Source organism: Neopsephotus bourkii, unplaced genomic scaffold (assembly GCF_033783945.1).
Source record: "Neopsephotus bourkii isolate Nb327-2 ecotype Australia unplaced genomic scaffold, CSIRO-AGI_Nbou_v1 NB_1481, whole genome shotgun sequence".
NCBI lineage: Eukaryota > Metazoa > Chordata > Aves > Psittaciformes > Psittacidae > Neopsephotus > Neopsephotus bourkii.
In genome coordinates this window covers 635,516-657,977 of record NW_026901957.1, presented here as the reverse complement: position 1 = coordinate 657,977, position 22,462 = coordinate 635,516, and the positions used below count along the sequence as shown (strand labels likewise).

Genomic DNA, 22,462 nt, shown 5'->3' with positions numbered 1-22,462 from the left:
AATGTGGCAGAGGCAGTCACTGCCATGTGCTAAAGCCTTATGGCCAAAATTTATTCCTGACAGCATCCAGTAAAAAATGCACAGAGTAACATAGAAGTACACAGAATAAAGGGATGCCCACTCATGGGGACATTTGAAAAGCTGTCTGTGATGGAAGAGGAAGACACTTCACAATTTACCCAAGTCTAACTTTGTGCTCTAAGTTACCAGATGAGTGAAAAAATTTTGCAGATGTGGTTGCAGCTAAGGGGAGAAAAGAAGGCAGCATTTCCTGCAGTTACAGTCCCCAGTGCAAGGGGAGCTCATCCTGTTCCTCCTGCCCCAATCCAGTGCAGCCCAAGTCCTGAGTAGAGTGGAGAGGGAGTAATGTTAGGCACATTTCATCACAGCTGTTGTCAGCTCAGTTTCACAATATATGTTATGTGTTGCACATCGATAAGTTATGTTCGGGTAAAATTGTTCATGTGTGTGTACGTGTATGAGTTCAGTACCAAAACTTAGAGGAGCTTGCTCTGAGGTCTGCATCAGGACTCTGCCAAGCTATGACTGCATTTCTGGTCTGTTTTACACAGCTGAAGATTGCCTGGTAGTATTTGCTATTAATCATAAAGAAAATAATTATCAGAATTAAAAAATAAATAAATCTGCTCTTTAGAGCATGGTCACATGAAAAGTATTTCATCAGACAGAAATAACCTGGATAAACTGGAATGTAATATTATGTTTATTACAGTGAGGCTATATATGAATTCAGAGGTTATGCCACCTTATTCTAAGAGATCGTGAAGGCTGGTCAGGCAAATAATTGTCCTCTCAAGCCAGAATAAAGTTAGAACTTTGACAGTCCACATATTTTAGATTTGAAGTCTTCCACTATGAATCTTCAAAACCTAAGCAAAGGCTGAGAAATCACATAACAAACAATGAACTATGAATGCCCATTATGTATTTTCTTCAAAGAAAGACCTTATAAGATACTGCTAATAGTTGAATGATACTGGGTGTTGACTAAACCCATTCACTTTAATGGGCAGATGCAACTACCATAATGCTTTCTTCTGTTCAGTCGCTTTTCAGAATAAAATAATAGCAAAACATGGCACAGATGGGCCAAAATCATCAGATGTACTTAATCCCAGGCAAAAATCCAGGAGGTTATTTAGGAAACAACAGGCAAGTTCTGTTCACCTTATAGACCTTCGAAGAAGTACAAATATCTATTTGAGTGGTGTACTTTAAATTTGTAATAATGATTTAAAGGGAGAGAACTTAAATCTGGAGGAGATTCACTACTACATTTGAATCAACATTAGAAACCATGTCTTAGCTTTGGGGAGCAAATTATCCTACCTGTCCATTAAAATATGTCTGTAAGCAAGGACAGGTAAATAAGAGATTCAGGAAGGATTTTTTTCTTTGTTTTTTGAACCATGAGTTCTGTAGCATGGGGAAAATGAATATGATTTCAGCATGAGTATGACATAGGTCTAGCAGCAAGACAGTACCAACAATGAAGATATCAATACTTTCAAAATCAGGTAATAGGAAGGAAAGGAGGGGTCTCCTGTGAGGATTCCAGTCAAACTCCTGAAAGTGCTATTGCACTTAGAAAAATAATCCTCACTTGCACCTGATACTCATCATTTACCGAAGTGATGGGCCCAGGGCAGGCAGTGCTATGGGGATGTCTAAGCCTAGAGAGGACTGGTGAGGATGCAGGAATGACGTGCAGCACTGTGGTCAGCAGAGACAACCATTGCCAATTTCTTGTGTAAAGCAAACAGAAAACTCATCCTGTTCCCCTTGCCTCTCCACAGTTGCTTCCTATTTTTAAACTGCATTTTGTTGCTGACTACAAAAGAATGTAGTAATAACTTGAAATGACAGAATTCCTCATTCAATGGGTATGTGCAAGCTTTGGAAAGCTGCTTAGGTACCTAATTCTGACATGGCTGGAGCTAGGTGCCTGAGTACCTCTTATCAGAACCTAGAGTTTTCTCTTGCTGTTTTCACAGTCTAAGTCTTTCTTCCCTGGCAACCTCAGTCATTCCCTAGATGTATCCCAAGAGAGGGACTTGGACAGGAGAGTAAGGTCTTTTTTGGTCACCAAGAGGCAATGGACACACCAGATAACCCTGCCACTGTGCCACATTACTGCTCTGCCAGAGACACTGCCTGCTGCCTGCAAGAGGGGTCTGCCCCGCAGGGATGCTGTGCCTGGATGTGTGTGTGTCTCCCCTGTATCCTCCAGTCAGCACCTCCCAGCTGCTGTGTGGGACAAAAAGAGTGGCAAAGGATTTGCAGCAATGTTTGGTGCTTGTTGCCTGTGAGGCTGTCACCTGTGTGCTCATGACATGAGATTTAAAACACCCTTTTCTCAAATTTAATGAGTTATCTTCACTTTGGTGATTGCTATCATGAGGCCTAGGCAGTTATTTGCTCTTTGTGTACAGTTTGTTTTGGCGATCTCCTAGGCCCTGATATAAAACACCCTGTCATGTGAAATGGAAGCACAATAATGCAGCTGTAGCTGTGAATCAGGGAAATTAGTAAGAGACCAGTTCTCTTTTACATTATGCTTCTCTTGAAAGCCATCTTGCATTGAGCAAGCTTTTGCTTGGAAGACCATATTAAGCTGCTCCTGACTGAGGTAGAAAGTGACAAGTGAGCTGGTTAGTCAGCCATTCCCATGCATGGAAATGTTGCACAGTCCTATTTGTGCCCCCACTCCCAGGAGGGAAGGCTGGTGCCCTTCCCGCTGGTCAGTCTTGTTTGCTCAGCCCAGTCTCTGGGTGGTATTCCCTCTGCTAATTCCAGCTGAAGTCACCTCCTGAGCTGACAAAGCTGGCCAGTGGACTGCCCTGCCCAGACTGCTGTCATTGCTCATTCCTCTTGCCAGAAAAATACTTTACTTTTTTTTATTTTCAACTTTGGCCAACCAATAAGTAAAAACTTTGTCTCTCAAGCAGAAGTGAGGTCATGCAGATACTGAGCAGAGCTGGGAGTCTGAATGAGCCAGTTATGTCAGCCAGTTAATAACTTCTCTGTTGTCATTTATTTGTCATTCATCCAGAAGAATCCAAAAGTGCTTTACATTCTTTACAACCAGCTCTTCTAGCTCAGAGGGGTGCTTCACACATGGCTGAAAGCCCATCACCCCTGAGAGTGGTGCAAGGCTGCTCGGTGGTGCCCTGCCACACTGCTCTGTTGGGGATAGGAGGCAAAGACCATGAGGGGTAACTGAAGCAGACAGGGAGTTTGGTGCCATGCCCAGGGACAGCCCAAGCAGCCATTTGGAAATTGTCCTGCAGCCCCGGGCTAACACTTCCCACCAGTACACACTGCAGAAAAAGGCCATTGTGTCAGGGCCACCACCGCACGGGACAGACCCCTCTAGTGCTGCAAAAGGGACCCTGAGCTGGACCCTGAGCCTGTGCTTCTCAGTAAGCTGGGCATGTGCCCATCCCTGGCAGTGTTCAAGGCCAGTCTGAGCAGCTGCTTGGAGCAACCTGTTCTAGTGAAAGGTGCCCCTGCCCATGGCAGGGGGTTGGAACTGGATGAGCTTTAGGGATCTGGAGTCAATAAAAAGTGAAAGTACCCATAAAAAATACTTTGCTATTTGCTTTATCTTTTTCTCTCTCTCTTTTTTTTTTTTTTTTTAAAGAAATGTGAATACCAACATTTTTGGCTAACACAAAAATGTTTGTCTTGGAAAATGCATCTTGTATTCCTCTTTGCTTTGACAGCCTGGACTCTCCTGCCGTACTGTACTTACTGTATAGCATTACATTCTTCCCTAGGGCAAATGAGCTGGTGTGATGGGACAACAGTTGCAATGCAACAAGGGACATGAGGGATGAGCTGTGACATAGGAGACATTTTTCTTCAAAGGAATATGTTTAATCAGAGCCATTTTCCATGAAAATATATCTTCAGAAAGACATTTAAGGATTTGTAAGTAATGTAATTAACCCCGTGGGTTCTGCTTCCATTTCTGAAAACTGCTGGAATGGAACAAAGGATGGTTTGGCTGCTTCAGTGGGTTAGCAAACACTTGAGGTACAGTAACTAATCCTCAGGGAAGTATAGGATTAGAAGAATTTAAGAATTTTGGCGAAGTGGAAAACGTGGATTCTTCCTGTCACTACAGACTCCAGTGTTTAGGTTCTAAGACGTTGGAACCTAAAGCACAGAGACTGTAAGGAGGGCCCAAGAGAGCTGAACTTGTTAAATCTGATGGAAAGGGAGTAGAAGACTGATCTTGTAGCAGTCTACAAGTTCTTAAAGGGGAGCTACTTAGACCTTGGAGACAAATTCTTCTTAACTGCTGTAGGTGATACGACAAGGGATGACAGCAACAAGCTGTAGCACAGGCTGTCCACGGTGGGTATTCAGAAGAGCATTTTCACCAGAAGGTTGGTGCAGCACTGGAATGGGTTACCCAGGGAGGTGTTCAAATTGCCACGCTTGAAGGTTTCTATCATCCAGCTGGTAACACTGCAGTGGACCTCATCTAGCACTGATGATAGGCCTATTTGAGCAATGGGTCAGACTAGACAGCCCCAGAGGTCTAACTGACTTCTCTATGGCTCTTTTATTCCCTCACAAACCTAGGTTTGGAGCTGAAAGTTCATTCTCCAATATGTGCAGGTGGGAGAAGTCTCTAGGCTTCCCTGCCTCCATCCCTAGCACTGTCCCCCTTCTCCTGCCCTGAATCAGCACCACCTGATATTCATTTGATGGGGTGCCAGATCAGGCTTATGGTTAACTTTGGGTCAAAGATTAATTTGGTGACAGTCATCAGTTGCTTCTAGATCTTACTACCTAGAAAGTTTTCTTCTGGATAGATCTCTTATGCATCCTTGCCTGGTGGAAATCAGCAAGCCTGCTTATTTATCTTAATCCCTATTTTAAGCCTGGCTTTTAAAACAGAGTATGAAGTTTGTTTGATCAGCCTAGGCAATAGCTGCTGTCTGGAAGTGTAGCAATCTCAAATTTGTGTTGTGCAATGAAACAGATGAGACAAATTGAATTTGAATGGGGTTCGATGCAGGAAGGCATAGAAGAGGAATGTTCCAGCTGCTCTGTGATTAATACTATGTCGGTGCACGATGAATTCGCAAACGGGTAACATCCCTCTAAAATGCTCTGAAAAACAAAACCTGCAGGCCTCTTTGTTTTACCTTTTTAATATTTCCAAGATTCTTTTTACTACTGAAAGCCACCTGTGCCTAACCATTATCAGGAAATCTGCTTTTGATAGTGCCCTTGCATTGGGCTTTAATATGTGAAAAGGGCATCTGGTTTATTTTGGGTTTTTTTATTAAATAGATAAAACTTCAAAGAGCTCCTCCAGATGACCTGCAGACTCTGAAGCCTTGGCAAATTTTCCCATGTAATTTGCTAAGAGTATTATTACCTGCAGTGTTGATAAAGGTCCCACTTCCAAACTGTTGTTAGTTAGTCTTTAAATCACTGCCAAGACATGCTGTTGAAAGACTGCCTTTTTGTGATCCTTCTCTAGGCATACCCAAGAATAATGAACAAGAAAGTCTTTTACTTCAGCTGCTAAAACCCCCAAACTGCTTTTTTTCTTTGCAAGTCTAGTCAAAGTCCAGCATCTCAATAGTAAAATCTTTACATTCTTCAGTATCCTATCTACAGGTCCTTTTGCACATTATAATCAGCAAAATAAAACCTACTGACCGATATTGTTTTGAGAAATAGCAGGGTAATTTACTGCAAACCTGTGAGTCCTGCATTTGCTTCTGAGTATGACATATGAAAATTAACTTAGATTAATTAGGACAAATACTTTGTGTATATGACTGTTCCATACATGATATACTTCCCTTCCAAGGTTTAAAATATTTTCAAACTGAATTTGGAAATTAAAGTAGAGGCTCTGAACACTCAGATGCTAATGGGATGTAAAAAGCCATAATAGCCTACCTGATTCAAGAGACCTAATTCTGCTCCCATGTAACTCCATCAGTAAATAGATTGCAGTCATCAGGACATGAAAGCCAGAATCAGATAATAGACTGAAGTATCCAGGCATGTAGCAGGATGAACCTGCTTGCGCCTTTATTCCTTGTCTGTAATAGATCTCTAATGCCTTATTGATAGATAAAACAACTCAAGACAACTACTGCTGTCCTTTCATTAGATAGTGGTGTCCGTGAACAGCAACTGATGGGCTTTTCTTTTTAACCTTGAATATCTGCTGTCAGATGTAAATTAAGTGGATTTCTTGTAAATTAGTAGTTCTCAAAGGTTTGGTTGAATCCCCTTCCTCTGTTTTGTGCAGTGCTTGTGCTTGCTTTCCCCATACTGAGCAGCAGCTCCGTTCCACTGAGCCAGAGCAGGCTGGCTGCAGGGTGAGCTGCAGGGTGAGCTTCACACTCCTACCCTGCAGACATCCGCTGGCTGGTCAGCAAACAGGATCAAATAGCTGGTCCTTCATCAGCCCGAGTTGTGATTAAAATCAATAAATAGTCCCTAGTTTTCTTCAAACTGTCAGCTGTTCTATCATAATAGTATAAAGAAGAAGTAACTGATTTATATTTTTTTAATGTATAAAACTGCAGAGGATCAAGAGTTATAGATGGGAGAAACAACTCCTTAAGCATCTTTTCAAACAGAAGATGCCTTTTCTGTGGTCTAAGTGAGTCTCAAGAAGCAAAAATGAGTCAGCAAAAATGAGACATCAGTAGGCACACCAAAGTTAACGAGAAGTCTTCTTAATGAGCTCCTTATCTGGGATACACCTTGTACAAGTAGATCACTACCGTTAGCTTCTTCCATTAATTTTCTCTTAAAAAGTCATGCTAGAAGAAATACTCAGAGAAATTGGGTTCAAAAGGAAACAAACCTGACCATGAACAAAACTATACGCAACAAAAGAAAGCAAGGGAAAAAAAGCCATTTATCACTTTCCTAAATTTGTCAGAAACCAAAGGTGGAATTTGGATCCTACTGTTTTTTTTTCAGTTAGAGGTGGGTGGATTCTCTAATTCATTTTAGATTCTCTGCTTCTCAAGTACAGGGTGGTGTTTCTTTAGCAGAGTCTTCTCAGACTGCGTTTGCTTTTCAAACAAGTTGATAACAATGGTAATACAATACTTTTAACTTCTAAATATTCTTTCATCTGAGACGCCAAAGCACTTTTTATAAGTGAAATGATTCTTATGATACTGAAATTTAGGTATGGATTATTATCCTGGTGGTGGCAGCAATCAGAACACAGAACAGAGTAAGTGGTTTGCTCATGTTGGTGGTACAAAAAAGGCAACAGAATAGGGGCAGAAGTCGCTACACATACAGCATGGGGGAAATCAAAACTTGTTCACTTATAAATCTGTGGTTCTCTATATTTAGTGCTGAGACGATGCTTAGCTTTTTTCCTGTTTTGACCATTACACCAGTTAGGGTTTTTTAAAGTTTTTTTTCTGATGTTGAGTATTCATAGAATCATAGAATACCTACTGTTGGAAAGGACATTAAGATCATCAAGTTCTAAGCCCCCTGCCATGGGCAGGGACACCTCACACTAAACCATATCACCCAAGGCTTTGTCCAAACTGGTCTTGAATGCTGCCAGGGATGGAGCATTCACAGCCTCCCTGGGCAACCCATTCCAGTGCCTCACCATACTAACAGGAAAGAATTTCCTCCTTATATCCAGTCTAAACTTCCCCTGTTTAAGTTTTAACCCACTACCCCTTGTCCTATCACTACAGTCCCTAATGAAGAGTCCATCCCCAGCATCCCTATGGGCCCCCTTCAGATACTGAAAGGCTGCTATGAGGTCTCCGTGCAGCCTTCTCTTCTCCAGGCTGCACAGCCCCAACTTTCTCAGCCTATCTTCATATGGGAGGTGCTCCAGTCCCCTGATCATCCTCGTGGCCTCCTCTGGATTTGTTCCAACAGATCCATGTCCTTTTTATGTTGAGGACACCAGAACTGCACACAATATTCCAGGTGAGGTCTCACGAGAGCAGAGTAAAGGGGCAGGATCACCTTCTCCGACCTGCTGGTCACGCTCCTTTTGATGCAGCTCAGGATATGGTTGGCTTTCTGGGCTGCAAGCACACACTGAAGACGGCTCATGTTCATTTTCTCATCGACCAGCACCTCCAAGTCCTTCTCCGCAGGGCTGCTCTGAATCTCTTCTCTGCCCAGCCTGTAGCTGTGCCTGGGATTGCTCCGACCCAGGTGTAGGACCTTGCACTTGGCATGGTTAAACTTCATGAGGTTGGCATCAGCCCACCTCACAAGTGTGTCAAGGTCCCTCTGGATGGCATTCCTTCCCTCCAGCGTATCAACCAAACCACACAGCTTGGTGTCATCGGCAAACTTGCTGAGGGCGCACTCAGTCCCACTGTCCATGTCAGTGACAAAGATGTTGAACAAGACCGGTCCCAACACCGATCTCTGAGGGACACCACTCGTTACTGGTCTCCAGCTGGACATTGAGCCATTGACCCCAATTCTTTGTATGTGGCCATCCAGCCAGTTCTTTATCCACTGAGTGGTCCATCCAACAAATTGATGTCTCTCCAATTTAGAGACAAGGATGTCATGTGGGACAGTGTCGAACGCTTTGCACAATTCCAGGTAGATGACATCAACTGCTTTACCACTGTCCATCAGTTCCGCAGCCCCATCAGAGAAGGCCACCAAATTGGTCAGGTAGGATTTCCCCTTTGTGAAGCCATGCTGGCTGTCACCAAGCACCTTGTTTTTCACATGCCTTAGCATGCCTTCCAGGAGAATCTGCTCGAAGATTTTGCCAGGCACAGAGGTGAGACTGACTGGTCTGTAATTCCCTGGGTCATCCATTTTCCCCTTCTTGAAAATGGGGGTTATATTTCCGTTTTTCCAGTCGTCGGGAACTTCACCTGACTGCCATGATTTTTCAAATATGATGTCCAGTGGCTTAGCAACTTCATTTGCCAGGTCCTTGGGACCCGCAGATGGATTTCATCAGGATCCATGGACTTGTGCACGTTCAGATTTTTAAGATGGTCTCAAACCAGATCCTCTCCTACAGTGGGCCCAAGGTCTTCATTCTCACAGTCCCTGCATCTGCCTTCCAAGACTTGTGTGGTGCGGTCAGAGCCTTTGCCAGTGAATACTGAGGTAAAGAAGTCATTCAGAACCTCAGCCTTCTCCAAATCCTGTGTAGCTAGTTCTCCCGAGAGCTTCCTGAGGGGGCCTACATTCTCCCTAGTCTGTTTTTTATTTGCTACGTACCTGTAGAATCCCTTCTTGTTATCCTTAACATCCCTAGCTGAGCCTGTCTTTTCTAAAGAGCCTGTCATCTTCCATTCCAACACTCCAGTCATAGGAGCCATCCCACCATGTTTCTGTGATGCCTATTATATCATGCCCCATAGATGAGCACACATCTCTAATTCCTCTTGTTTGTTCCCCATGCTACGGGCATTTGTAGAATAAATACAGTTTTTATAGGAAACAGATCCTTTGCAAACAAGAAATGTCCACATTCAAGAATCAGTGACAAAACAAAAATGTTGGTGGCTGACGAAAACCAAGTGAATTCCCATTTCAAAGATCCAAGTGCCTCTTATTCTAGTATATAAGGACACCCATGCTCCTGGTTACTTTGGGTAACTCCATGCAAGTTGGGTAAGAACATACTGGAAAAGGAGTATTTTCTGCTTAACTTCTCTACAACTGGGATGTTAGACTGCTGAAGCGTCATAGAACTGTCACACCCCTAACCAGCATTGTGGTCACTACATAAACTGCAACTTTTGATGAAAATCAAGGTGAATTGAGCACATTCTAAAAGATTTAATCTAATGGGACTTGGTAGACTGAGCAGAAGCCTTTCTGCACATACACTTGCTTTGTGTGCTGCTTTGATGGTGGTGCTGGAGCACAGGGTGCAGCCAAGCTGAGCGAGAACAATTGGATAGCACCATGCTGCGAGCTGGGCTGGGGAAGATGCATCACCATACCAGAGAACGTGTGGCCCGTAACTCCCATGCTGTCTGCCCATTTTGCTGCCTACAGCTGGGCTGCAGGCAAGGCCCAAAGCCTGCAGGGTTGGGGTATGCTTGGCTCTGCCTTGCGTCCACCCAGACTGTATGAAGAGGCAGGTTGGAGCCTGCAAGGCACAGGAGATGTTGTGGCCTGCTGTCGCGAGAGCCTGCTGTCGCGAGAGCCTGCTGGACACAGTCTTGTGACAAGCCTCGAACCAAGCTTAAATGAGCCAAGGGAGAGACCTGCTCTGTGTCACTGTGTCTTGAAGTAGCTGAGAAAATAGCTCTGAAAGCATAGCTGATATCAACACCCCTATCCCAGGTAAGCTTTGCACTTCCCACATCCAGGAACAGGCCACCAGCAGACATTAATGGGTGATGGAGGAAGGTCAAGCCATCCCCCATGAGGTTTTGAGAGTACCAGGCTCTGCTGTACCCTCTCCAAACCCCAGATTACTTTATGGTCCTCAGCATGCTTGGGGCTTTAGTTTATTTTTGGTACTAGTTTAACAGGAAGAGGTAGGAAAAGTGGTGCAGATCTTAACCACCCAGTGAGATGTTTCCTGTTACTTTTCACCAGGTATTAAGGAATCCATTTGGATATCCTAACAACTGAAAAACAACCTCTGTTTCCCAATGTTGTGGGGATACTTTTGGATTTTCTACTCTAATGGCAATTATCTCAGTGGAATAGCAGTTTCCCCCTCCCATCTGTGCTCTGCACTGAAACAAAGAGGAAACTGGTGTCTTCTTGTTTTACGCAGCTTGACCCCCAGCCTGCAATTTTTATGATTTGTGTGGTAGTGAAAGGCAAAGAAAGGGGGAAAAAAGCAAGAGCACAAGGAAGACAAGGAGAAAGAAGCTTCATTTTTCCCAAGCTGCCCTAGCACTGACCGCAGCTCAGCTAGGGCTGATTTGTGGCCATCGAGTAAGCGAACACAAAAGCATCAGGGAAAAGGCACAAAAGGCTCTCCTTAGAGATTGACAGCTTGTTAAGGACCATTATTAATACAAGTTCAACTTAAATGACAGGGTCACCTATATGATGCTGTTTGGGCTCCTTGCCCTGGTCTAATAGCATCTTGCCACATTTTTATTGTGTTTGTCTGGCAGTCACATAACCCTGGATTAACCATTTATCCTCAGTTATCTGAATTTATAGACTCTGCACTAACTCAGCACTGACTGAAAGGGCACCACACTCACTACTGTCCTTCCCCATCTTTAATGGAAGGAGGAATCACTTGGGTATGAATCTTTTTTTTTTGTTTGAACTTGAAAAGCCACATTTCATTAAGCAATTGAAATAAATTAGTGGCAAAGGACTACGTGTGAGATATTAGAGTGATCTATATTTTAAAGGCATTTTTGCAGACACCTAGCATAACAGATGTGTCATAGGATTCAATCCAGGATGACTACTCTGCCTGACAAATGAAGGATCCATTCTCCACCTCCAAAATAGTAGGACCATAGCTTAAAAGAAGATAATTTACCAAGACAGGGTGAAATAGTTTAGTTTAATCTTTGTTGCTGTTAATTTGTTCCTTTCAAGATGCCAATCTAATTACCCCTATTTCACTACCTCTTTTTTGGGAAGAACCTTAATAAGACCATTTAAGAGAAGCTTCAATTAAATTAGACATTAACATTTTGAAATATTATAGATGAAATTTGATGAGCATCCTATGTATGGGAGAGATAAAGAAAGGAAAAATGCATGTTTTTCAAGCAGTATAGTCTATTATTTGGTTGTCAGAAGTCTCTCTACTGACAATTTCTGTTAAAAAGCAAAATATTAAAGACAATTTATTTTTCTGCCAGAAACAACCAAAAAAGAATGACTTCATATGCACCTTCAGCTTCTGGTATTGCTGGTCCATGATACTCCCTTGTTTCCCAGCGGTATCCCAAGAAGGAGGCATAAAAGGAATGGAAAGTTAAGGGTAAGATGACCTACTCCACCTCCTTCCCATGTTTTCCCTCACTTCTTGGCTGTGCAGCCTCTGTCTCGTGCACATCAGTAGCAGCAAAGGACTGCTTAACTTAAACAGCCTGCCCTTGCATTTTACAGTCCTTCAGATTTTGCATGAAAGTCATCCTTTTTTTAAGAAAACCACTACTTTTGTCCTTCAGAAGCCAATACTAATTTGAATAAATGGCAAAAAACAGTGACAAGGCAAAGACAAAAAATAAATAAAAGACTCAGCAGATGTAAATCAGAATGAATCTATTGACTTCAGTGGAGCTACCCCAGTGTGGGCAAACTGAGTTTTTCATCACTGTTATCACTGAGGATGTGGCATTTGGGAGAAGTTTTAGCTGCAACAGCTTATTTTATAACCTTTTTCCTGCTTAGCCCATACATACTTGGCATTTTATTGTCATCTCCTCTGCAACAGTCAAGCTTTTTCTCTTTTAGGTGTTAAAATTAAGCATCATGCAATTCTAATGCTGGTCTGGGTAGCAGAAGAGGCTATTGGCATCTTGTGACTCTTCCATGATGTTAAAAGAAAGTTGAAGGAACCAGGGCAAATTGGTCAAAAAAAAAAAAAAAAAAAAAAAGAAGATTGTGTGAGTTTAAGTCTGCTCAGGGGCAACCTTAATTTATGTGCCAATAAGTTACACAAATATTTTCTCTACTATTCAATTAAGAACAAGTAGTTTCCTTGGCAACGGCCACATTACATGGAACTTACCCGAGCTCCAAGATCCAGCCGAGTACTTTCCCTAAGAAAGGAACATACTCATCTATCATGTAAATGTCTAATTTGTACACGGTTTTGAGACAAAGGGGAGAAAATGGAATTTCCGGCAAATTAACAAAGCCCTTCTCTTTCAGTGGAGTCAGATCCATGCTCTTTTCAGTAGTTTTCTCCCACTTTCTTCTTGTACCTCAATGATAACCTGTCTATGAAAGTTGTAAAAAAGTAGGATGGTGAGCTGAGTATATTAAAAACAGTAAAAGACAGGCAGGCTGCTGTTGTAAAGGACTACTGGGGGGGTCTGGTTTAAAAGCAGGAAGGTGGCAGTCTTCTTCCATGCAGAGTTGCTACTGAAGGTGTGCTCTGTGGTTCAGTTATGATGGTGGTGATTGAGTAGTCCTTTTGTGGGCAAAAATAAAGGATCCTAGCCTGATTACACATCAAACTGCTATTTCCTTTCAAACTATCACCTTTCTTGGTGTTGCAATTACTTTGTCCCATAACCCTTGCCAGGCTCTTTGTATGCAGGTGTCTTCAGAGGTGTGTGGGCAGTGCGTATGTGGAAGCATGCTGGTGATCTGCATGTCTATCAGTATGACACAAGTCCTCTTGCACACCTGAGGAGCTCCCTGAAACAAATGGAACAGCTGCCGTCGTAGCCAAGCCTAACCACTGTGTTTAGCACCAGCAGCTCTGTAACAAGTGGGAAGCCTGCCACACCTTCACCTTGGAGGGAATGCTTTGCTTCCTTTCCATATGCTCCTGCTCCTCCCCAGGAAAGTCCTGGCCCTGCTCTGCAATTTGCACAGCCCTGCCATGGAAAACGGATTTCGATTTTGTCAGATTTAATCAGCAAGAAAATGTTTCTTCAAAACTGAGTAAGATCTGTCCTACTGCTTTCATCCTGTGGATTATATTACATCCATAAATCAATTTAAGTTCTTTGAGATATTGTTCCACAGCTTTTTCTCCCATACTTGAGCCTTTCTAGAGCATGAAGCTGGAATTTGTTCTTTTGAGCTATTTGCAGCCCTCTGCTCTTAGAAAAAGACTCTCATTAGTGACTCTTCAGACTTGTACACTCTTTGAAATCACAGGTACTCCTTGTATTTGAAAATCTCTCACATGAAGACAGGATCCTTTCCATTCCCTCTGTGTTAGTGGGAATTTTGCCATGAAGTTAAACAGTGGCAGAATGGTTCTTGTTCCACTTTCCTCCCATCTGCCTATTTACTTTTGTTCAATTAACACAGAAACTAAAGGAATCAGTTAAATCATACCTTTTATCCCTTGCACACCCAAGTTCATATAGGATTATTTAACAGACTTCTTATAGTAGCACTTTTCTTATTGAGCCACATTCTGCTTTGAAGGAAGAGCAATTCTGAGCAGCTTTGCAAAATTTGTTTCTTGCAGTTAGCAATTAGATTAATTATTTCCTGTTTTACCAGTCCCTAAGGTACCAAAACCCAGACACAATATGTAATTACACTGATCCAATTCCAGGTCAGTGTGAAGGTGTGACTGTGATGAAATACATGTTTCTTCTTACTTAATAAAATGTTCAGGGCTGGCCATGCAGTGGCTAACATTAAGACTTAAGTGATAATTTATCTCCTCTAAGTGCCTGAGCATTGTAAACAAAGTGACAGATAAACACATTCTCATCATGTAGTGGCCGTATCTAGTTCTGCTCCTCTCCCTCCCTCCAGGCATTTAATTGCACCCATCCTTCAGTCAGCCTTATCTCCCCCTTAATTACATTCTGCAACATATTCATTTCTCTAGCTGCTTTGGAGGCTGGGAAATGAAAAGTCACAGGAAACACAGGTCACTGCCTGTTGCTGTGTGTGCAGACAAGGTCTGATTCTTCTTTTGTCCAACGGGAGCTGACACATTTTTGCTAACTTGGGGTATTTTTTCTTTTCCCTGCTAATTCCAGTGAGAACCTCCTGTAAACTGGGATTTCACTATCTAAGGAGGTGTGCGAATCTTTCCCTCATTCTCTGAGGTAAAGGCAGCCCAGGATTGGTATGGGGACTTGCAATTAGTATATTTGCCTGGATGTGTGAGAGTGTGTAATTCCCTGGTATTGTAATGGTGCTGGTACCTGGTCTATTCAACAAACACAGTAGTGTGATGTTATGCCAGAAAGAAATATCTTCCAAGACCCATTTTAAAATAGATACTAAGTATTTCCCTGCCTCCTTCCAGTTAAATTCTTTGGTAGCATCACTGGGAACTCATAATAAACCTGGTTTGTCTCTTCAGTTCCTAAACTCATCATATCCTTCCATAGAGCTCTGAGCCATTCAGCCATGCCAGTCTCATAAATCTGGACATATTTTTTAATGAAAATTGCTCTGACATACTGTAAGGTCTCCTTCCTTCAGGTCATACAATACTGCAGGCCACAACACAACATATTGAGCAATATCATAGAAAATTATTTCCATACCCCTTTCATACACTATCTATTTTTAAAAGGAAAAGTAATGGTTAAGCAGCAAAAAGATGAGATAGAAACCATCACTGTGTGTAATGAGGTCACTAAAATGGCACGCGCACAAAATAAAAATCTCTTTAACATTACCCATCAAGGAAACTGTAATTTAAAAATCGGGGGAGATGAAAAGAAGTATTTTCTGAAAAGCAGAAGAACACCTATATGTCTAACGATATAGGCAGCGCAAAGCCTGCTCACCTCTGGTCAAGTCACGTCCAGCTAGGCTGACATCTCTAATGCTCTTCAGAGACAGTGGACAGCAGACCATGCATGTAGTAAGATTCAGTTACCCAGTGCTGGAGAACTAAATCCATATATGGAAACACTGAAGACAATCACTCCTCTACAATCTTCATCAAAGTATAAGATTTTATTTGAATCACAGCAGAATAATAATTTACAATTGTTTTCACCTGGTTTATCATGCCTTTCCTACCGAAAACACGAAGTTAGTGAGAAGAAGCTCTGAAATGAGCTCGGGATCACTTATGTGAATATTGCTGTTTGAAAGATGACCTTTCAGGTCTGATTCTGAGCCCTCTGCTGTCAGTGAGAGTCTCTCCCTTATTTTGAAGAACCCCCTTGAAACGCTGAGATGCTAAAACATTTCAAAAAGAGTATGTGCCACAAGCACAAAAGCAGTGCTTGTCTTTACCATTAATCACTTCCTCTTAAACTTTGTTTTCTGAGGAAGGGAAGTAGTGTGTAATTATTTATTTTGCTGATAGAGTTAAACAGGTGACTTAACATGCTTGTTGAGCCTGCACTAATTATTCAGCTGCCTAATACACTACATCTTTCTATTTTCAAGACAGCTTACTGTGCCAATTCTCTTTGATGCAGTCTTCGTGAGTACAGAAAGCCCATACAGCAACCCATAACTTGATCTACTAGCTGTAAATGGAAACTTTTTGGAACAAGTTCCTTGAGCCTGACAATGACTGCATTGATCACATTATTGAGAACAGGAGCCTGTTCTTTCACATTCACAGAAATAATGGGAAAATGGTGCATAGGTAAGAAGTTACCCACAGAAACAGAAAGACAAATGAGCTTTTCATCCTCTTCTGTTCTGGAGCAAGCTATTTGCTTCATACAAATATCGTGGCAAATGCCTCCCCCAGTCACTTCACCACCCTATCGCATTTTTTGTTGAAGTGGCAATTGATGTAACTGAGAGCTGAGTTTGGCACAATGTGCTTTGTTCAGCCATCTGCCAAATTTAATGAAGTGATAGGGAATCTTTTAAGCTGGATTTGGCTTGCATCGTATGATTAAATGGGGGAAGTGCCCCTATTATGTGTTAGATGTGCTTTTGGGTAAAGATCAGGTCTGCTCGGTTGCTGAATTCCGGGTATTTTACCTTTTGACCCCGGATCCAATAAAAACATTCAGAATTATTTTGTGTCCTTTTCATTTTGATGGCAAGAATCCAAATTCCCTGCATTCCTTATTTTTACTTAATGTCCTTTATCTTTTGACTTCTCCTGACTTCTATAATTTTGAATTAGCCTCTTTTGATCCAACGAGAAAGACCATTTGTTCCAGAAACAAACAGGCATGAAGATCTATGCCTCTGCTAGCCACCTGGAATCAGTAGAAACAGGTTTCTTACTGGAATTTCCTCTTGCAGTAGGCGAGTCAATACATTTTATCTGGATGCTGTTGCTTCAGAGGCTTGTGGAGGCAAAGGTGCAATGTTAACGATCTCTTCTAGTTTGGGGTGACAGCTCAGAACCTCCTCAGGGCAGAAATCTTTGCTATTTTAGCAATACTGGAAGGAGAGTGTGGTGCAGGAAAAACTCAAACACTAGGAAGAACCTATTGCATTGTGTTATTATGATGACAGGGTCTGAAATCCTCAGATGAGATCCTAGCGCTGTTTTGATAGGTATTGTAGAAACACAGAGTAAGAGATACAGCCTTCGGGGTTTCACTGTCTGATCAGGAGAGGCAGAGATACCAAGTGGATGTGGATTTAAATTTAGATACAGTTTTCACGCTGGAAACATGGCAAAGACACAGCTGGAAAAGATGAAGATGTTTGTTGGTGTTAAATGGAAGTTTCTGACAGAGTGGGGAGCTTTTCTTGGGTATCCAGACCTCCAGCCTTCCACACAGACCGTAAGAAAGTCCTTGCTGCTGTGGCGATGCCAGAACCACTGTCCACAGGTGGACAGACTGTGGAACACCCTGCAGACACTACGTGTGCAAAGCAAAGCCCTTGGCACTGGAAGCTCTGTTTACAGTGATGTTTTATTATTTGGGGAAAGGACTGGGGGGCATTTTAATCAGGGGAGGACAACCTGATGAGCAGTGGTCATCAGATTTCATGACAAATTTTGCTTTGCCATAAAGGAGTACAACTGGTATGACACGGCTTCAGTGGAATAGAAGCACTGCTACACAGTGCTCCTTGTTTTTAGCTATGCAGAAGGTATGATGGGTCTTTCGTTGCAGTTTGGGGGCTCAGTGTCTCAGCAGTGTTGTGCTGTTCTGACTGCTATTGCTGCTGCTAGCAGCTAGGCTTTTTGCTTCCCTGGACTTCATCTTGTCCAGAGCTGCACAAAGCAGCCTCAGACTGGACAGATTTACGTTTTTTTTCTGTTATTCAAGATGGTGAAAACAATGATCTTGTAGGGTGTTTCTCTTTCCTACATGATAGTTTTGTCATAAACTTTCCCTTGGACTTGATGGGTACAAGGATTCCCAAGCTTAGATATGATGTCCTCTGCAGAAAGAATATAACAGCACTGGGTGGCACTGGTATTTCTCAGACTAATGACAAAGTGGCAGTGTCAGCAATGCCATAAGAGGTAATATTTGAGAAGGAAACATCCGAGCCTAATGTGGAAAATAAAAGCTCTGGGAAGTGTTCTCTACGAGCTCATTATACCCAGCTATAAACCTGTACTGCTGCTGATTCTGTTTGTTTGGGTTTCATATTTTTATATTTTTTTATTTGCTTGTTTACATGCGTAACCATTAACTGTTGCATACAAATATGTTGTTACTCCATTCATGTTGTAATTCATTGTAATGCATAAGACAGAATCCTTTGGCATCCCTATAGTCTAACACATAAACACACAGTACAAGGACTCTTACCCCAAGGACTAGCAGTAAAACAGCCTATTGTCTCCTTTGAAGTCCTTCCATATATTTGTGATATTTTCAGTATAAAATTTTAAAAAAGATCCTTTATAATCTGCATTCTTATGAAATGGATTGGTATACACACTGTTCTCTCTTCGAAGAAAATGATTAGTTTGCAAGCACAATTTCATTTTAAATGTGAATATTTCCAAAGGCTTTTATTTTTAACCATGTTCAGGTGTTTCAGGCTACCTTAGAGAGAGGGCATTGTCAACAATTAGAGTTTAGGGCAAGAGGGAACAAAGGTCGGAGTATAAAGAATTTGGAGGTTTTGTTTCACTCCTACATTGGTAATTTAATTTAAAATTTATTTCTACTAATTTTAGACATATCTGAAACAAAATTCCAGCACAGAGCCTTTTTCACAAAGAAAGTATGAGAGCTTACAATGGAAATTCTGGACAAGTACCTCTAAGCTCCACTCAGAGAGAAAGTACCATGTAAGAGGAAGGTGGAGAACACAGGAAATCAGAACTCCTTGCCATGTTTTTGGGATTTTCTCTGTCTCAGGTTTCTGTATCAAGGATAATCCCTTGGACTGCTGTGAAAATTGGATACTGATGGTGAAATTTCCATGACTGCCTAGAGCAGTTACAAGCTCCAGAACCACTGACCATAATACAAATTAGACATTTAAATCCTTGAAGTGCTTTTGAGAAACTGATACTGAAATGTACACAGACATTACAAGTTCAACTCCAGATTGCTTTGTGAGTACTGGGAAAGCACAGTCCCAGCATCCACCACTGGCGATTTTAGGAGTAATATCCTGAATGTTCTAACTCATTTCAGTAGTCTCCCCTGTGCTGTAAGAGAAACCTTGCAGCTTCCTCATGAAGACCAACATGCCCTCTGTGCACCTTCTGCTTGGGTCTGATGCCACATTTCCCATCCTGAGCTTTTGTCCAGAAAGAACCAAGGGTGACATTCAGTGAGGCTTATCAAACTCTGTGGGACTGCAGCTTAAATCCCTGCCACACAGACAGGTTGAGAAAGGGAGCAGCTGACTGTAACCTTTTGAACTTTCTGAGAAAGTCAAGTATTGCCTAACAGACTCATGTTTCTGTTTGTCCCCTTGGTAGCTGTTTATATTCTTCTCTATGGAAAAAGCAAGATGTTCGAATCTTGAGGACTTTTTATATGTGCTTCTGGGTTGCCCCAGTGCACAAATAAACTGTGTAGGTGCTTTGTGATCAGAATAATCTCACATGATCAGTCATACATTGTTCTCTTGTCAACAGCAGCCATGTAGGACCAGCCTTGTGTCCTGGACTGAATCCAGAGTAAACAAGCACCCTGATGGAAATGCTCCATAAACACCCAGAATCTGGAGACATTCTTAACTTGCAGGACGCCAAGTTTTTTTCTGTGAAGAAAAAAAAACCTTATTCTATTTAACATAAGGCTATTTTATTGGATAAAAGATTTAGATATGGAAAATTTCAAGCAAATTATTTTATGAAGAAAGTTGGGGAGTTCTATGCAGATGCTTAAAAAATGTGGGGTCTTTTTAGAAAACCCATGCGTTTCATTATACTGGGTAGGATACACATAGGGCCAAATCTCTGACAGCATAAATGAGGAAATATACTGAAGCTAATAAAGCTGCTACTCGTTTGCATCCTTAAACACTGTGGTCCCCTTGTGTTGCTCACAGGGCTATGGAAATCCATGATTTTAGCATTGCACCCTCTCCCTCCAAGTTCTTGGGAAGCGTAAAGCTCCTTGTCCCATACAGCCAGGTCACCACGTTCCTCTTCACTTCAGGCACATTCATGGTAGATGAAGATAAAATTGTTTATCTGGCAGTTGTGCTTCAGCAAATTGCTTTTCCATATGAAGTTAACTATAAATAACTTTCAGTTTCAATTAAAAAAATAAAATGGATCCCAGACCAAAGTCATTCCTCACTCACTTTCTCTGGGATCCATAATACATGGAACACGTAACAGTACAACAATCTGGGATCCATAACAATATGACTGTGGGTTCCCTAGCTTACAGGTGATGGCTGATAGGATTTTAAACCAGCTTGCCATTTGTTTTGGGGTGTTTTTTTTTACTTTTTTTACTTATCTGTGGGCTCCTGGTGGAGGTGCTGAAGATCTACTCCAGCAGATGCTATATGCTACTACTTCTTTTTGTCCCCCAGCCAGCATATCCAGGGGTGGATCAGAACTTCTGCAGGGCACTCAAATTGAACAGCAATACCCAGAGTAGTATAGAGCACTATTGATATGCATAATATAATCTGCACCTAAAGTTGTGGATTAATCACCCCCTGAAAAATAGCAAAATACGTTATTAAAAGATGTATAAGCATGGGGCAAGCTGAAGCTGCTTCCTTCAGTGCTGACCTACTGAAGGGTGGTACTGCCATCACAGGAATGAATATTTGGCTCTTAACTTTTTTTCTGTAATAATGAACATGGCAGTTCTTACAATCCTTCTGCTTTGCCCTTGAGAGCACCAGCAGTTAACAGCACAGGTTCATATCTGACAAAGAGATCTCTAACTCCTCCCCAGTATTATCCCATTTACGGAAATTGCTGCTTCTCCATAAAATCAGTAGTGAGAATGCTTCCTCTGAGAAAAACATTTCCATCCTCAAACTGCCCAAGGGAGGAATTAAAGAGAAAAGTATATACATCACAACAGGATATACTCCAGTGTGTTACTGCTATTTCAGTCTGCAGGTCTTTATCTCCATTCCTGCCTTTCCACTCGTCACTGTTCATTATCTTTTCCTTTGCAATGGAGCTCTGAGGCATTTCCACACTCTCTGCAGTTGAGAAAGAAGAGATGCTGGCAAAGAGTTATATTAATGTGTGGAAGGGGGAATTATCCTACTTGGGGTTATGCCCTTGGCACGCCGTGTTGCAACATCTGCATGTTATTATACTGCAAAACCTATCATTCTACCCCCAAGAAAACCTCCCAGCTGCCCTGTAAATCTGTTAGTTTTATATATTTGAAGCTATTAAAACTATAACAAAACTAGTTGAAACATTTACATGTGACACTCACAAATGTGCCAGGAGAGTGTCAGGGGATGAAGAAACATCTGAGGGGTCAGAAGAAACAAGAACATTGATCCACTCTTGTCTTGTTTCCTTCTTTCTGAACTCTGTAGAAGAAAATGGAAGCAATCAGGACCATTATAACTGTGTCAGGTCCTGGCCTGAGAAACTAGTGTGGGTTAGGGCAGTGACTGTGTCACACAAGTCATAGGAATTTGTATGCTGTGTGGGTGAGTGCAAGTGTGAGGCTTCTTGTTTGCTCCCCTTTACTCTGCCCACTTATATCCGTACCTGGATCAGGCACAGCTACAAGGGCATCCGTGTTTCCCAGAGGAAGAGTAGGAAGATGGGAGTGTGTGATTCCTGATTGTAGGTGACTGTGGAACCACCACCATTTGCTCTCTGCAGAAAATTACAAATGTTGTTTTTCAGTCTCTTTTCAGGGAGGGGAACTGCTATAGAAAGTCTCAGGCTGAGTTTCCCTTGCCATCTGTAATAAAGGCTGGCAAACCATGGCATACACCATTGTCTGGCAGGGATCCATGGGTGCCAGGTGTCAGCCTAGAGGCTGGTAGCGCATCAGTACAGCACACCACCAGACCGGAAAAAGCAATGTAAATCATCTCATGATCCCATACAGACATTCAAAGGCAAGTAGGAATCTGGCATGAGTCGTAGTCATATAAAATGCAATAGCTATCCACAGTGTAATATGGTAGCACTTGGTGTCCAAACAGGCTAGACTGTCTTTGTTGTAAAATAAAGGCAGGGCTGGAGATTACTGCTTTTGCTGGAGATCACTGCTTTATACACAGCTTTGGTAGGGCCTGAAATGCCCTGTGCACCTAAGAACTGTTTATAAATTGTGCACCTGAGAGGTGTTTATAAATTGAAGGTAAATCAGAGAAAAAATGGAGAGAACTCAGAAGTAAGGAAGTTCGAAGAAATGATAAGCAATCATTTGGTTCCAAAAGACCTCGAAGATAATCAAGTCCAACAATTAATCAACCACTGCCAAGACCATCACTAAACCATGTCCCTAAGTGCCACATCTATACATCT

The 22,462-nt window shown here is 42.0% G+C and overlaps 1 long non-coding RNA gene across 1 annotated transcript in view; it reads right to left on the bottom strand.

Moving 5' to 3' along the window:
* Positions 1 to 14,115, bottom strand: part of LOC133220844 (uncharacterized) — a 36,275-nt gene extending 22,160 nt beyond the window's left edge. Inside the window, exon 1 of the long non-coding RNA XR_009727791.1 lies at positions 13,999 to 14,115. This is a non-coding gene — a long non-coding RNA (uncharacterized LOC133220844). The remainder of the gene's footprint in view (positions 1 to 13,998) is intronic.
* Positions 14,116 to 22,462: the final 8,347 nt, after the last annotated feature.